Below are 17,336 nucleotides of genomic sequence, written 5' to 3' on the forward strand. Positions count from 1 at the left end.
ACCTTACTATGTTTGGAACAATGGAGAGGTATTTACTTGCAAAATGTATGGATATCTGCTGGTTGAAGTGCTCTGCAAGAGCTTGAGAAAGTTATTATTTTATCGTCTATGCTTTATGTTACAAAGAAAGGGAACTGAAAGACAACAAGGTAAGGGAAAAAAGGATCCCTGTCCACTAAAACCTTTGTGCTACTGCCTGAATTACAGGATCTTCCAGGTGACTACACCCTTTATGTGGTTAATAGATGGCAGGTCCTAATATGCAGGGCTCCTTAATTAAATTAACACAGAGACACGATCCTCAAATTGTGCATTGATACTGTATTGTGATAGTACCCATATCCTGCAAAGGATAAACACTACACTGTGGTGTTTCCTTTGGCTGTATATATCCTAGACACAATTTCATTCAGAAATTCTGGATAAGATTTATCAGCACAAGTTGCTGTTCTTGTTTACATGTGTAATTTCCTTACTTTGCTTAGCAGGGTTGAAAAACTTTTGTCTAGAGCCCAAAATGCCCTGTAATATCATTTCAGATCTGTCCGGGGAAACCTTTAATGAACTAGAAGTGTCAAGTATCACCCTCTTTCATATACCAGTTTAATATTCAGAATGAATATTACAGGCAAACAGATTAGCTTTCCTCAATGTTTATGAAGTTGCTGTAAAAGCAGATGGATAATCACTATAGCAACTTAGCACATCAGGAGAGCGCCATTGAAAAGCATTCCATAATCAGGACCATGACCTTGACAGCCCTCACTTTCAATTGCCTAAGCAATATTTTTCATCTGTTGTAATCAGGCAAATTTGTTGCACGCCAGTAAACCTAGCTGGACTATCCCAAAACACCGTCTGTGCTGGAGTGAGCAAATCTAAGAAAGGTCATGCATCTCAATTTAAGATATTTTATTACATTTTCCCCTATGGCATCTTATATATTCTTGTATTTCAAACTTAGTACACCGAAATAATAAAGTAGCAAGTGGATGTTATGTATCCCAAATTTAATAAGACACTGTCTCTCAAAACTTTTTCATAGACAAAGTGAGACAAACAGGCTAGATAAGTGGACCACAAGGTAGACTGAGAACTGCCTGACCTGCCAGGCTCAGAGGATTGTGATCAGTGGCATGACCTCCAGCTGGAGATTTGTCTGTTATGGTGTACCCCAGGGGCTGATGCTGGGGCCAGTACTGTTTAACGGCATCATTGACTAGCCAAACGATGGGATAGAGTGCACCTTTGACAGGTTTGCAGATGATACGAAACTGGGAGCAGTGGCTAATACACCACACAGTTGTGTTGCCATTCAGAGGGACATCGACAGTCTGCAGAAATGGACTGACAGAAGCCTCATGAAGTTCAACAAAAGAAAATGCCAAGTCCTGTAACCTGGGAGGAATAGCCTCACACAACAGTTCAAGCTTGGGCCAAGTGACTGAAAAGCAGCTTGGCAGAAGAGGACCTGGGTGTCCTGGTGGACACAGTTGAACATGAGCCAGCAATTCACCCTTGTGGTAAAGAAGCTCAATGGTATCCTGGCCTGTAGTATGAAAAGCGTTGCCAGTAGGTTGAGGGAGGTAATTCTCCCCTTCTACTCAGCACTGGTGAGACATATCTGGAGTCTAGGTTCAGTGCAAGGAAGATTTGCATGTAGTGGAGCAAGTTGGCAAAGGGCCATGAAGATGATTAAGGCATTGAACGTGTCATATGAGGAGAGGCTGAGAGAGCTGGGACCTGATGGGAGGAGCAATAAAAGAAGATGGATCCAGACTCTTCTCAGTGGTGCCCAGTGACAGGACAAGAGGCACAATAAGCACAACATGAATTACGAAAATTCCACTTAAACATAAGGAAAAACCCCTAAACACTGTACTGTGTAGGTGGTTGAACACTGAAACAACCTGTTCTCCATCCTTCGAGACATTAAAAACCCAACTGGACGTGGCCCTGATCAACTTGCCCTAGCTGACCCTACTTGGAGCATGGGGGTTGGACTACACAATCTCCAGAGGTGCCCTCCAACCTCAGAGGTTGATTCTGTGATAAGGCATTGTGATAGGACTCTTAACAGAAGCAGCTGATGTCTGATTTTCTCCAATTAATTTTCCCATCTGCAGTTGCCCAGAGACCTTCACCTTTCATATTGTAGGCTAGCCTAATGTCAACACTTAATCCTCTTCTGCTGCTCCTCTCATGATAGGGATCATTATATAACTTTGTAATGTGAATAGAAATTAAAAAATCCGTATCACAACACTATCAGTAAGAACGGTTGAAAGAAGAAAGGAAAAATAAGGAATGAGGTCCAGCACAACCTTCCAATAGCTGGTATGCATATCTCTCCTCTCTGGAAAATGCTGTTTCCAGCTCCAAAGGGAGCAGACAAGTACATTCTTCCTTGAACCTACAGCTTGAGGGCATGAACTATTCTACCTCTACCATAGTAGGATTACCAATGAGAAACCTGAGATGTCTCCATGGCTTAGCTGAAGTACTCTACAGGTCGTTTGAGCATGTGATGACCCCTTTCCATGGAAATCTCAAAAGATTATATTTTCTCAGAATTTCTGGTATTTATTAAGATTCAGTTGAAGTGAAAGTATCACATGAACAGGCCTTAGGATGTTTCACAGACTAACCAGTGAGTCTTGAGTATTTATTTAGTGCTCAGGGACATTTACTTACGAAGTGATGCAGATTTGTCTGTCTTACAGACAGAGAAACACAGGTATTGAAGATTCAGGTGACTCATTCGAGGTAAGAAAAGTGGCTGACAGCAGAGAATGGCAATGCCTTACTCCAGTAAGATAACCAGCAAACAGAAGTCTCTCCCCCTTCTTTTTGTGCTTGTGGTCCAAGCTGAAAACAAAAAGCTCCAGTGTACATTCAAACAACGTTAAAAATTAATCACCTCGTCCTAATTCAAAAATCTCCATATTCATGAGATCTTGGATCAGGTTTTTGTTTTACACTCGGGCCAACAGTGATACCCATCAAAAACTCTTACTAAAACCAGCAACAACAATTTCTTCACACCCCAGCTGCTCTTTGAATAAAGATAAAATTTCTAACTTCTGCTATTGACTAACGGAGATGTTCCTGGCTGAAAGTAAAGATGCACTGCTATCACTTGTTTGTACGTAGGGGATGAATTACCCTTCTTCCACAGTAGAAAGAAAAGGCACAGCTTTTTTTCTTAAAATAAACCCTTATTTTTTTAATTCCCCATAGACAGGAAATGAGAAGAAGTCAGTTATGGCAGAATTTGTCATGCTGAGTGACAGAGCATAACTCATCCTACAACAGTGGCAGTTTGATGCTACACCATGAACCTTCCTGGGATTCCCTGGAATTAATTTTGATCTGAAAAAGCCAAGAGGGTCCAAGATGCTCTATCACAGACAGAAACCTCTGTTTATTCCTTTTGATTATGGACAAATAAAAAACAGAGAGAAATACCACCATTTAAATAGACTTTTGTATCTGAGAAAATGAAGTAATTAAAGCAGCAACAGAGGAACAGGCCATGTCTTTTGACATAAAGACTGGAAATAAGAGACTCAGTCCTCTGAAGTAGCTGCACATTGTACATTGCCAGTGGGCAGTTTGTCCCCAGTGTGCTTTCTTAAATGCTATTGAGTCTACATCGCATTGTCCAATCTTGCTCATTTGCCTAAAAGAGTACAGAAAACACACACACAAGCAGTCACAGAATGCCTTATATCTGCAGCTTGTTTTATGTATAGCAGACATGAGTCTGAGCATCTTCCAATGGTGCTGACCTTAGAAATGTTTGGTTTTGAAATAATGATTAAAAATGTGTGGACAAACATACTGCTTTCAGGTCATTTTGTATAGACAAAACTAGTATATTTCATGTTTATTCTGGTCTTTTCCAGACCAAAAGAATGCTTGCTTTGTAGTAAGCATGTGCAGTCTTCAGAACCATAACTAAATAAAAACCTGAGTTTTCAAGCTGGGTGTCAGGCTCCAGGCCATCCCTAAGATTGAGAGCTGCAAGACTTTGTTGCTGCCCCTGAGAGAGCTGCCAGCTTGGGAACCAGCTCACTTCATCTTCACCCAGGGCCATCAAATTCCCCCTCACAGAGACAGTCCTCTGGATCACAGAAAATGACCTGCTGGCAGTTCCACTTCTATGGTTCACCCTTCCATTCTTGGCAGTGAGATCAGATCAGTTTGCATTACAGTGCCACCGGCAGGAAAGGATTTCCTTCAAAAATATGTGATACCTACAGGTAGTAAAAATAGTTAGTGCTCTTATCTATTTGGCTAGTATATATTACACTCATCGTATTGCCTCTAGTAGACTATGGGGCTTCCTGAATTGGAACCTATTAGTAAACGTGGACCATGTCAGCTTGAGCTCTGACTTTGATTTGAAATCCAATGATTACTGACATCTTTAAAAAGCAGGTCTCCAGAAGCACCCTGTAATTTCTACGATGACCCCACTGACGAATGCATAGAGCCACATGTAATGCATGGATGTAGACCTTTACGAAAACATTGCATTACTCTAACATCCCCCTGTTGATTCAGGTTGTTCTCTTTTCACCCTATTATATGTACAATTGGAGCAGACTTACTGCCTTACAGTTGAATATTAACGCTTACTTATTAACAAAGCTTGAAAATTTTATTACAATGGGAGTGTCATTAAAATAGCCTTCTGAAAGAATTAAGATGTAAAGATAATAACAAAAAAGTACACTCCTAAACAGCCACACCAATACGTTCAGCACCTTTAGAAACTGTTGTGAAAAACACTGAAAATTTTATTTCCCTTCTACTGCTTGGAAAATAACATTTAAAAGCTTAATTGGCTTTCTCAAGGTCACTTATTTAAGTCGCTGACAGAGCTGCGATTGCAGGGTAGAAAAGCCAAGGTACTGAATGCTAGCAACCACAGGAGTGGCACTAGTGCCCTAGGTCTAAGCAGTGCCTGCCTACTCCTGGGATAAATATAGCAGGTTGTTTCTTCTCTTTTCCCTAAAGAACGAAATGATTTGCAATTTCTGCTGGCTGCTGTGAATTTGGTTTACTGGAGCTTCGGTGGCTGAAAATGAACCAACAGCAGGTGGCAGCAGTTTGTCACTCCTCCAACCTCTTCTGGGTTCACAAGCAAGGATCTCTGGCCACATAAACGGCTTTTTGCCTCCTGGATTTGTTCTGTATTTCTGCAGAAGACAGTTTTAAGTCTCCCGTAAAGGTTTTCTACTAGACTTCAAACAAAGCTTGGTACTGGGCAACTGCTGGTGATGCCAGGTATGCCCAGTACTGAATACGTACTGCTGGCCTCATTGGAAGACTGCCTGTGTGGATGCAGAGAACAGTGATGTTCTAGAAGGCCTGGGTACGATGAAGAAAAAAGGGGCAGATAATTTTCTGTCAATTTCTTGAGTACTACAGGAGTACCGTGAATTACACGTGATGATCAGAATGACTTATGGTCAGAATGACTTCTAAAGCAAGACTATAAAACACTTAAATATTCTCTATGAAATGAACCTATTAATCGCAGTGTTTAAGTACTGCATTTTCCTACATCAGAATACATGCCAGTAATGTATTTTTCATTTATTTCCAATTAACATGCATGGTTCCTTCCTTCTTAACTTGCATTTTATAACACAAGCAATGACTCAAGGATATGCAAGATAATTGTTTTGCACTGAAATGGCTGTGTTTTTCATCTGTTAGCTACAGTTATTGTTCTGTGCAGGAATGCTGTTAAAACCTTAGTAAACATTATTAAGCACAAAAAGAATGATGATAGTTCAATGAGCACTAAGCTGTGGACTAATGGAATGATGCATGGTACAATGCAAGAACAAGGGGAAACGACAAAAGGAATTCCGCATTTGCAAGCAAGCTGAGCTTTGTGAAATCTCTAAAGATAAATTCAGCACGGTAAGGAGCGATTATGCACTTGCTGCCAGTTCCACTTCTCAGTAGAACAAGCTGGTTCTAAGAACCCTAGTAAAAGCTCCTATTTTCATGTCGTTACTAGGGGGAAAAAAGCAACAAAACTCTTCTATACATACACATTATGATATTATGTAGAAAAGCAGTATAGGTAAAACTACACATTTTCTAGCTTCTTTTCATTTATAATTTTTACAATTTAATCCACAGAATGCTTACAGCTTTACTCAGGAAAATGGATTCTAGAAATGCAGATGTAAAATCAGTTTCTTCTCACATGTTGATAGTAAATAATGCCACCCTCTTGTGCTTAGTATGGACATTTTATCAGCTAGATGCATCATTTAATCGCAGCACCTTCCCACAGTCACCTTGAACAACTGAATTGGAATGTACTTCCTAAAAGTATTTTTAATGAAAGGCAACATGCCTTGCTAAATAGGGAACCTCTCTCCCAGTAAACCAATATTCCATTCCTGTTTATTCCAGTGAATTCCAGCATGACTTTGCTCAGGCTGGTTCACATCTCTTGATTTCTCTTTTCTCTGTCCATGGATGAGGACAGGGATTTGCACTTCCTGTTCAAAGTACTCAAACTGACAGAGAGCAAATGCTCTCCGATATGCAAGTAAAAATGAACTTGTGGTGGTATAAAACAGAAATAGCCCACTGAAGGGTTAGATTTTGTTTTACTTTTTCCTGGAACATCAACGTGTGGAAGGATGCAAACATTTGTACATTGCTATTTTGATATTTTCTAATGCTAACAAGCCTTGTCTATGCTCTCCAAAAACTGCCTCATCAAGCTGTCGTGCCAAGCTGTATCTTCAGAGTAGTCTGTGACAGTGGAACCAGAGATGTTGGAGCTACTTTCCAAATTCCAAACGTCTGTGTTGAAAGAGACTCTGCAGCTTTCCAGCAGCTCACATGCAATGAAATCCAGTGAGGCAGTGAGGCACCACTTTTCCTTTTTTCTGACTTCCCTTGTGTCTCATGCATCTTAGGTGCTAGAAGAGATAGGCCACTGCAATGGTGGAAATTTGAAGTCATATAAAAACATCTTCATAGAAGTGAGTTTGCAGGCTGGCTTATTGCACAGTATATGGAAAAGGTGATACCATGAAGTTTCTGGTCTCTAATTTTACTTTGTTATTTAGCAGAAAAGATGGAAAGGACTGGTCCAATTAGTCTGGCTGGACCTGAATTTGCATGCTGTATTTAGCAGTGTTCGTCCCAGACAAGCAATTCCTTTAGCAGTTTGAACCCCATTTTTTACATTCTTGTGTCTCTAGAATATTTATTGAACGTTCCTCCCACTCAAAACCTACTAGTCAGCAAAATGTTAAAATTATTATATGCAGCTATATAAAATAACTGCCTTATTTCAGCTTCCACATGATATTCCTGACGTGAGATTCTAATAGCAGCTCTTGGGAGAGTACGAGCAGGCAGTTGTAATGCACTGCACATAGACTAGATCACAGTGTTATTAATACATCCATAAGTGTATTTATTAATGCCCATTACCCATCAAGTTGCAAGATGACTTGTGTATCCCCCTCACTTTACGTCATTATGCTGACACAATCAGATTGGCAGCTCAGACTAATTAAAACCAGAATTAAGAACTAGAGAATACTTTCTTCTAGCATTAAGAATAAACAAAAATAAAGTAGAAACAATGACTGAAAGACCCTTATGAAAAAAAAAAAGCACTACATGAGACTACAAAATAAGCCCAGCTACAAAATAAGTCCAGTTAACATTAGAGTATCACACCTAGTAGCACAGAGTATAATTTGCCTAGCTGACCATTGTTTCAATCATCCTTATTTCTTTTACTACAACTTACAAATGGCAAGAGTTGCTTTATTTCAGGTTTCTGGGCATTTTTGAAGGTCCAATATTACTACACACACACTCTAATGAGTACAGTGTAGAGAATCTTAGCAGGAGATGAGAATGGGAAATGCTCTCTCTGCTGGCCATGACAGTCTCGACGGTCTGACTTCCATCTCAGGGCAGGCAATTGTCTGAAGACTATCTTACAACTTCCTGGTATTACCAGCTCTTGTGTCATATGAATTTGTGTTTTCCTAAGAGATCATGCTTTTTCTTCAGGTCAGTGTAGGACAGGGAGAGCATCTGTATTTCCTATTAAAACTTTGTCCCTGGGGGCTGTGAAAAGTGACCTCCAAGCCTCTGCATATGACCCTTCAGTTTCCTGAATTACTGGTGGAAGAGATTACTTGGCATTTTTTCAGAACACATTCATCTTTTTGGTAACCAGCGGAGAACTCCCACACATGCGCTTGCTGCCTTTTTTCTTGGTGGGGTATTGCCTGCTTTTAGGAATGAGTTAATGTAGTCCCTACAGTATCTGGCACAATCCAGCATCTATACAGAGTAGAATTTGAGCTACCAGAGCTGGTGCTGTTTTGATGCATCATACATGTTCCTCCTCCACTTTCTATTTTAACTATGTGTTTGCTATTAGTGAGGTTCAACCACTTTATCTGTGCTTCCATTGTTAGCCAGACTTGCATTTGACAGGTAAAGAAGACAGTACCAGCTGAGCCGAACATGCTGTTTGTGACCCATGAAGAAAGAGATCAGTAGCAACGGGCATGTCAGGAGTAGATTTTAACAGATAGCTCACAAGCTGGTTATGGTTTTAACAGTTTTTAATGTTTGACTGAACTAGTCCAAACATTCTTTGCACAGCTCTGAATCAACAAGGGCAAAAGCAAGTTCATAGGCGTTAAAGCTATTCTTTTTACAGTCTGACTTCGAGGGAGAGATGCAGAGATCACAAGCAAACTCCAGGGCAATATGTATCTTCCTGTGTCTGAAAGAATTACATTTTGCAGAAAGGAGGACAATTGGCAATTATTTAGGGTTGCTTTGGGACACTTGTCTTGAACATAATGTGTCCAGCTTAATTTGAATTGTCTTAAGTACTATTCTCCTAGCTAATATTAAAACTTAAATTTGCTTTAATCAGCCTTTATTGAAAAAACAATGCAAACATTAATGTTCTTGGGTTTTACCGTCAGTGTCTTTTTAATTACCGTATGAGATACTTTGCTGAATTTGAGAAGAGGAAGTCTGTTTTATTAAAGCTGGACTTGAAGCATATTAAACTGAATGTATATGTTTACATCGAGCCCATAAGGATTTAAGTCTGTTCTTCAACAGCCATGTGGTTACAGTAAAACTATATCCCAAACTGGTTACTGAGCTGCAAGAGTTCTTTGCTTGAAGTAGGTTCTGAAAACACTGCAAACTGAGTAATTGAAATAGTAATAAACCAAATAAACTTGTTCATGTTCACTGGCAATTCAGGGAGATGCAATGTTCTCAGCAGCACAGGTCTTAGCTCCACCTGATCTCAGACAGAAGCTGCACTGGTGGGATGGGGAAAAAAAAAAAAAAGAAGCCATTGCTAAAAGCAGACCTGGCACTTAGAGCCAAGTGATGAAATGCCTTTAAAGTACTGACATTTAAAGCAACCACACTCTCAGCTGAGAATTAGTTTATTCTGTACTCCTCTGACTTCCTTAGCCTTACTACTCTATAACCCAGCTGTCATGCAGCTGACAACAGGCCCATTAACTCTGCCAAATGATGGCTTTCCTATTTTCAAACACAGTAGGCTCCTAAGTATTCAGCTTCTGCTACCAGCAGCTGAGTGTCAACTTTCAGCAGCAGCTTTACGCCACTCAGCTCAGTACCCAGTAATTTACTGGGTTAAATACATCACTGTTTTTCACTACACTCCCTACTCCTTCTCCCCAAACCCAGCCAAGAGTTTTTCACTGATCTTTTATGTGCACGTTAGTAAAACATACCCTGTTGAGGGAAGTATTTATACACATGTATGTTTAAGCCATGTGAGAACTCCTCAAACCAACTTAGCACAAGTAACTGCCAGAATCAGGACCAACCCGTGGGAAGTGTTGTACTTCAAAGTTTTCTGCCTCATACTTGGTTTAAATTCTCTTTTGTTTTCAACTATATTTCAAAGCATTTGTGCTGTGTTACTTTCCAGCACATCGTGATATGCTTAACAGATTCCTACCTCTCTGGTTTGAAGGTGCATATACATTACTGCTCTGAAGATGGAGCTAAAGATTTTTGCAAAGTTAGAAGGAACTAAACACAAATAAAAAGAACAGATAAAAAGTTTTTAGCTTTTTTTTCCCCTTGTAAAGGACTGATAAATAAGCCATGTTTTCCTGACTGCAGCTTATAGAGTTGGACATCTGTAGCTCATTAGTCATCCACAACTGTCATTCAAATCAATTACTTGAAAGAATTAGGTGCTTTCCAAAAGAGGGACAGAACAAAAATAAATTCACTTTTAAAAATTTTCTTTTAAAAGTCTTTATGACATTATCTGCTGAGCACAGACTAGCATATTGTTCCAAATCTTTTATCTTTCCTTTTTCTCTCTTCTTTCTCCTTTGCATCATCTAGTGCTTGGTTTGTACATCAGAAATATCCAATAGTTTCATTCCTACCCAAAGCTTTCATTTTTGGAGGGTTGTTTTAGAACCCTGACTTATGAAAAGGCCCCTTGGATACTCTGTTTATCACAGTACAGTGCCCTAGCATTTGAGTGCTACATCTTCTACATGGCAGTTCTAGATGTGATCAAAATTATTTCAAATATTCTTTTCACACTTAATGCTATGACTCTCAAGGATATTTTCCAGTATTTTAGGTCTCCTAACAGTTTTCCTTTTGAAAGATTATTACAAAGTATTTTGCTTATATTTGATCCAAGAAATTCTCTCCAGGTTTAATCACTTTACAGACAACTGGGACTATGTTATTCTCTCTTTGCTGGATATCAGGAGAAGAAAACTTGGACAGTCTTCCGTAATAACCGTAGAAGATGATGATGGATTCAAGTTTATATGAATGCAGCCAGAAACTCCACAGCCTGCTGGAACTATTGTCATGGCAAGGAGGACTGGACAAAATGAGTAGGAAAGAATTCAGTTTGCACAACTGACTATAAACTGAGCATTATCCTTTGATTGCCTAACTCTGAAGTTGTACCTGATGTGCTTTTGTATAGATGTCTAAGCAAGCACTAGCGCATTGAAAAACAGCTCAGCTATCCTGCTGCTACCACACTGTGTCTTTATAGAGTAAGATGGAGCCCCATTTTATGACAAGGACTTAATTCCAGACATTATCTCTTTTGAATACTACAACTCAGTCCACTTCTGCCAAAATCATGCAGTTCTTTTTAATGGTTCCCATTAACAAAGGCTATAGCCTCCTGTTCCGGCCTAGGTCATAATAAAACTGTTGTTGAATCCTCTCATGCTCAAAGCTCCAAGGCATCAGAACCAGAATAAAATGAAATTAAACTATTCCAGCACCTGACACGGGACCATTCAGTTCACAAGTCCTACCTCCACTTTGCCCATTAGGTTCTGCGAAAACTGGCTTAAGCTCATAGCAAAGTTTTGCTATCAGGTTCTAGATAACCTTATAAACAGGTATACTAAAATTAAATAGTGCTAAGGATTATAAACTCCACAAAGAAAAAGGGAGTTGTAGCTTTGTAATATCTTTCACACAGTACACTGAAAGCTCCGTTACTCAGCACATGCTGCTGGACACCACACTCAAAACATCCAAAACCAACATGACATGCAAATTAATGTAGCCTCTCATAAAGTAACACAAGAAGTGAAAAGGTAAAAACAATCCAAGAAAAAGAAGTGTTTCTGGGATGTGTGTTGTGTGTGTGTTTAACATGCAAATATATGAAATTAAAAAATGAAAAGTATTGTTTACACTTGTTCCCCCTCCACAAATCTTATTCACCCCCAGTAGTTATCACTCTCCTGCTGCATCTTTCTGGCTAATTGACAAACTTCAGTGGTTTGATGGTTCTAAGTTGTGTGGGAATCCACTCCAAAAGCCTTCTTTCATTTCACTCAGTCAGATTTCCATAGAAATTTAGTTTCTTAATTACATAATGCTTTTTGCCTGTGTAAGGTTTTATTTCTTAACTCCTGCATGTGATACTATGAAAAAAAGAAGAGAAAAAGAGACTATCTGTGAGCATGTGGAGTGAGTACATGGAAGTCTTACCTTTTATCTCAAGTTCCTGGCTTTTGTATTTACCTCCCATAGGCTATCTCAAAACAAGAAGTTAGGCTACAACTTACTTAGGCTGACGATAACAAGACCTTCTAATAACAAAGAAGAGGAAAAAAATAGAGAAAATGAAAAATAGCTGTAGAGAACAATTGGATCTGAATGACAAAAAATAGCCTACCCTTTTATTGTATATAACCTGAAAGCTCTTATGTGAAAAGGCAGCTCTCCATGTAGCCTGCTGCCAATAATTACCTCAATTATTCCTAGTTACTTTTCATTAGAATTCGTCTGAGCCCAGGAATTTGTCGTCCCCATGTTGGAAATCTCACTGTTAGGAGACAGGCCTTGTATCATGGGTTCTTTGTTGCTTGCAAGTTACATAGAACAAATATTAGTTTTAACTATTTCTATAAGCCCCAGCACAACACTGCAGATTGGTGTCTCTAGATGCTACTGTAACACAGAATATTAAACACTAATGAAAGTTGTTTTTCCATCATCTCTCACTTAAATATTTTGATTTTGACAAGGAGTACAGCTGGAGCAGTCCTGCATAAAGTCAATGTAGGTAAGATCTGGTTGAAAATAAAAAAATATTTTATCTGAATAGAAATTCCAAATTTTTAATATGTTTGTCTTTCAGTCTCAGGGCAAAGTTTAATATTCATTAGAAAAAAGCGGCCAGACAGCAACATAGTTAAGAAATAAAGACATGGTTGTGGACTGAAATTTTCCTTCATAGGTGGGGATAGTTTGGCAAGGAAGCTTATATCATATGGGAAAATGAGAACATGAAACATTGCCTACTGAGCACTGCCAAAGTTCAAGTGGACTGGCTGAATAAATGCATGTGATTAGGTCCTACAAGCAAACTTTTTCCATTCAGGAGAACCACCTGAAATCAAGATCTTTTTCCAGTTTTTCTTTGAGAAAAAACTAACAATCTTTGCAAATTTTCCCTGAAAAAAATGAATTCGTTTTTTCAGAAACCATACCTTATATAAAATATATCTCATGGACATCTGCAAACTTGTAGCATAAAAGATAGAACTAATTTCACAAAGTCCCAGAAACCATGGAAAACCAGGGAAAGGTGGCTTCCAATCCAGTGATGGATCCTTAACTTTTGCCTCACTATCTGCAGTTAAACGAAAATTAATTCCAACCCTGGCTGAAACCATTTACAGGCAATGTTTGCGCAGTGGACTGCAAAATTGTTACACACTTCCTCTACTTCTAAACTCTAATGATCTTTATTACCTAATGCAGACGTTAAAGTTTTAAAGCTCTGCTTACTTTTTTCATAGATAAATGTGTATTTTAGAATCAAAGCGCTTCCATTATTAATACTGTTACTTATACTTGACAGGATAATAGGAGACACAACTATTAGGGGCTTTCAGATAATGAACATTAGTTCTTCCAAATACCAAGACCTTAGTTAACTTGGAAAACCTTGCTCTATCTTCATTTTTGGTATTTTTTTTCTTTTCTTTAAAACAAAGCAGCATTTCTCAAACAGTTTTGCCTAATGTATCCTTGTAAAGAGGACAAAACCATAATTAATATAATCAGAAATAACACAGTAGAATTCTCTGCCTGTTCTCCCTAAAAGCATATCCTCCAGTCTCAATGAGCAGTTACTAGACACTATCATGTGCATCACACTAGCTATAAGCCAAAGTGCTTTTCTAGATTAAGGTCAAGGCTTTCAGCATCCTGCAGGTATGACTCTGCTTCTGCCAGATTTTTAGTTTGGAACAGACGAAAAGTGTTTTAAGTGTTTTTATTTAATGTTGGGTACCCAAAACAGTGACCACTTTTGGCCATTTGGCCCTGCATGACTTGATTAAACTGCAATGGAAATATGTGGCTGCACCAGGTCTGCCTGCTTTCGAAGTCAGATGGAGACCTCGACAGGATCTTTAGCTGAATGAAGAAATGATCCCTACTAAATACACACTGAGGGTGCTGCCTAGGACTTCATGTCCCCAGGATCCTAACTTTTGGCAGCTAGTAGGGATTCGGAATAACTTTGATAATTAGATCAAATCCATGCCTACCCTTGAATGTTCAGGACTGCTTTACGTTTTCAAGCCTATAATTGCAATGAAAGGGATTCAAAATGTGAAAACGCAAACTCAGCTAAATCTTTTACGCTCAGCCCTGAAACCCACACATGGCTGCTGGCTTTGGACCACCCAGAAAGAGCTACAGGAGCTCTTCAGACTGATGGTGTTTACAGTGTCCCTTTCCCACCCACTGCTGTTTCTGTGATGGCTTCTAGAAATTCTAGCGGCATCAGGAGTTTAATAGTATTTTCTGCTTCCTCAATCTTTCTCCGCTTGTTCTGAGGAATTATATTTGATATGCATAGTGGTTATAGATCTCAGAGAATGAAATCGTTCCTGAAGTTGTCAGCTTGTTTATTGAAAAATCATTTCTCAGCACATCCTTGACCAGTGGCAGATGGGAAGGCTGCTAAATCATGCTTGCCCAAATCGGCCTGCTCTCCAACAGACATTGTTGCATAAAGGTCCATCATTTTCTTTGCAGAATATAAGGCTAAAGCCTTGCTTTACACTGTGTTTGCTTAAAAACCTACACTTAAAAAGAGTTCTCAGGATTACATTTTTAAAACAATTTAGATTTTTATTAATAGTGCTGAGCCCATCAATCAAAAAGACCTTTTTAACAGCTTCACATAATAAAGATACTTTATGAAAGGGGTTTCCCCACTTCCTGGGGCCAGTGGGAGGGAGCAGGGGCAAGAAATACCAGGCTAAAGAGGCCTTGTGACAATATTAACTTGCAATCTAAGACAGCTGCAGGTAAGTACCACCTTTCTGGACTCCAGGTGGCCCAAATGGCTGCACTGTGACACCTTCAGCTTCATGAGCTCCTTGGGGAAAACAGAGATTTTCTACCAATTGTGGAGGTCTGTGACTGCTTAGGGTAACCCAATGTTGTGAACACTGAGATGCGGTTTAAACATCCTTGGCAAGCTGTATTACAAAGTATGAAACAGAAGGATACTCGTATGCTTAAGATGTCAAACATAAATACCACAAGGCTACCTCGGGATAAAGATTTTCATAGAGGATACTACCAGGGTCTGAAGGAAGGCCAGTCTTATTCATAGTCTCCCAGAGACGAAACATTTATGTCCTGTAAACAGGTATTGGAAGCTAGCTGCCCTCATTATTTGTTAACTTAATCTCCAAGCTGTTGCTGTGGTTTTGGCTGTTAGATGAAAGACTACCTCAGACCCAGACTTGGAGCCATAAGGTGAAACTTCCGGTCACTCTGTTCTCTCTCCTGCCTGACGAGTTTCCAACTCACTCACCTGAGTACAGCAGCAGCAGCATCCGGCAGAGAATCACAGAATCATTTAGGTTGGAAAAGACCCTTAAGATCATCAAGTCCAACCGTAAAACTAGCACTGCCAAGTCCACCACCAAACCATGTCCCTAAGCACCACGTCTACACATCTTTTAAATACCTCCAGGGATGGTGACTCAACCACTTCCCTGGGCAGCCTGTTCCAATGCTTGATAACCCTTTATGTGAAGAAATTTTTCCTAATATCCAATCTAAACCTCCCCTGGTGCAACTTGAGGCTGTTTCCTCTCGTCCTGTCACTTGTTACTTGGGAAAAAGAGACCAACACCTTTCCTCCCAGCTCGCAACCCTTGAAAAGATTGATCTCGCTACTGTCCGATCACACTTTGCTCATAGTATCTCCAGTGCAAATGTGTCGAGAGTGGCTGACCCAAATTTTGCAGAAATCCTGGTTCTTGACAGACTTTCTCCCTTGAGACTGATTGTAATTCTTATTACCAGTTTGAACCTATGTTTGTCAGATATGCTCGTCTTAACATTTGCAAGCAGGAAAAACTAATGTACAGAACTACCTCAACCTTGCAACAAACACTGCACTGGAGTGCAAACAAATTTGATAGTAAAATGCAGTCATCATCCCTTTCTATCTTTTTTTGCTTGGAGTCTGAATGGTATTTTTATTGAATGTGGATACAATGGTCAAAGGCTAATATTTTATAAATCACTCTTTTTTCACCGAACATTTCAGATTATTTTTGTAGGCTCAACTCATATTTCTGCCTCTCACCTTAACTGCTCTATTTCCCATCTGAAAGGGAGTCCTGACACATAATTTGCAAGGTGCTCCTCAGCTTTCAAGAGGGATGTGCTGCTGCTGTTGCCTCCATGCCTGCCTGTTCATAGTGTGACTGCATAGTATTTTTGTTCTTTGGGGAGAACTACCTAAGTTGTTCCATCCTAAGGTGAGTTGATAAGTTTAGAAAATTCCAGTGCTGGAAGTTTTAGACCACTCCGGTTACTATGGTTTCGATATTTATCCTTGAGTAGAGAGATGATAACAAATACAGAGAAAAGCAGCAAATTACTATTATTGTGTTATTCACAGTCCTGAGAAACTTGCCAGAAATTTTACCAGCTCTTCATCATTTGTAAAATATTTTCTCTGGTAACCATGAGGTTCCCCCATATGCCTTCTCTTGTCCATTTTCTCCCAACTAATTTTCCATGTTTTTCTATTCTGCTCCATGAGGAGACACTGTTCAGCAAGAAGCTGTGGCTAGTAAGGAAGTTGTGCATATCTTACGATGTACATGTTTTCAGCAGCCTCCTCCCTACACTTAGCAGCTGTCAATGATATAGAGATTTGGAAGTTGCCTGCACATATGGGTATGATATAAAACATTTCCTGTAAAGGGAACAAAATAAGAAAGAAAGCCGAATTTCCAGATGCTACTTTTAGATGAGATTCTGGTTGCAAGCACATATGCAGTCCATATAGTAATTAACTGTTCCAACACAGGAACCAGAACAATAGTGCAAAGGATGCTTGTGTTAAAATCAGCTAAAGGTTAAGAAGGCAATAATTAAGCATTGAAATTCAGACATACTCTGCAGATAAGCTATATTCAAGGTAGAATCATTTTTATTTTCTTTTTTTAAGAGAATAAAAGCAGAGAGAAGCAAGTCAAACTGCTGAGAATTACTTTGTCTTTGCTTTTAGAAAAATAAAAAGTAAATGCATGAAATTATAATAGCAGACTATACTATTTAGAACAAACTGATTTCTGCTCATCATTTGCTGAAGCACTTACAAAAATATCTGCAGAGAAGTCTCAAAGTCTGGGAGATGCAATTGAAAATAAGTGCATCAGTGATCTTCACGCGTGGGAGACACCAGTAACATTTGACACAGA

The sequence above is a fragment of the Mycteria americana genome, chromosome 2, assembly GCF_035582795.1.
Source record: "Mycteria americana isolate JAX WOST 10 ecotype Jacksonville Zoo and Gardens chromosome 2, USCA_MyAme_1.0, whole genome shotgun sequence".
NCBI classification, from domain to species: Eukaryota; Metazoa; Chordata; class Aves; order Ciconiiformes; family Ciconiidae; genus Mycteria; species Mycteria americana.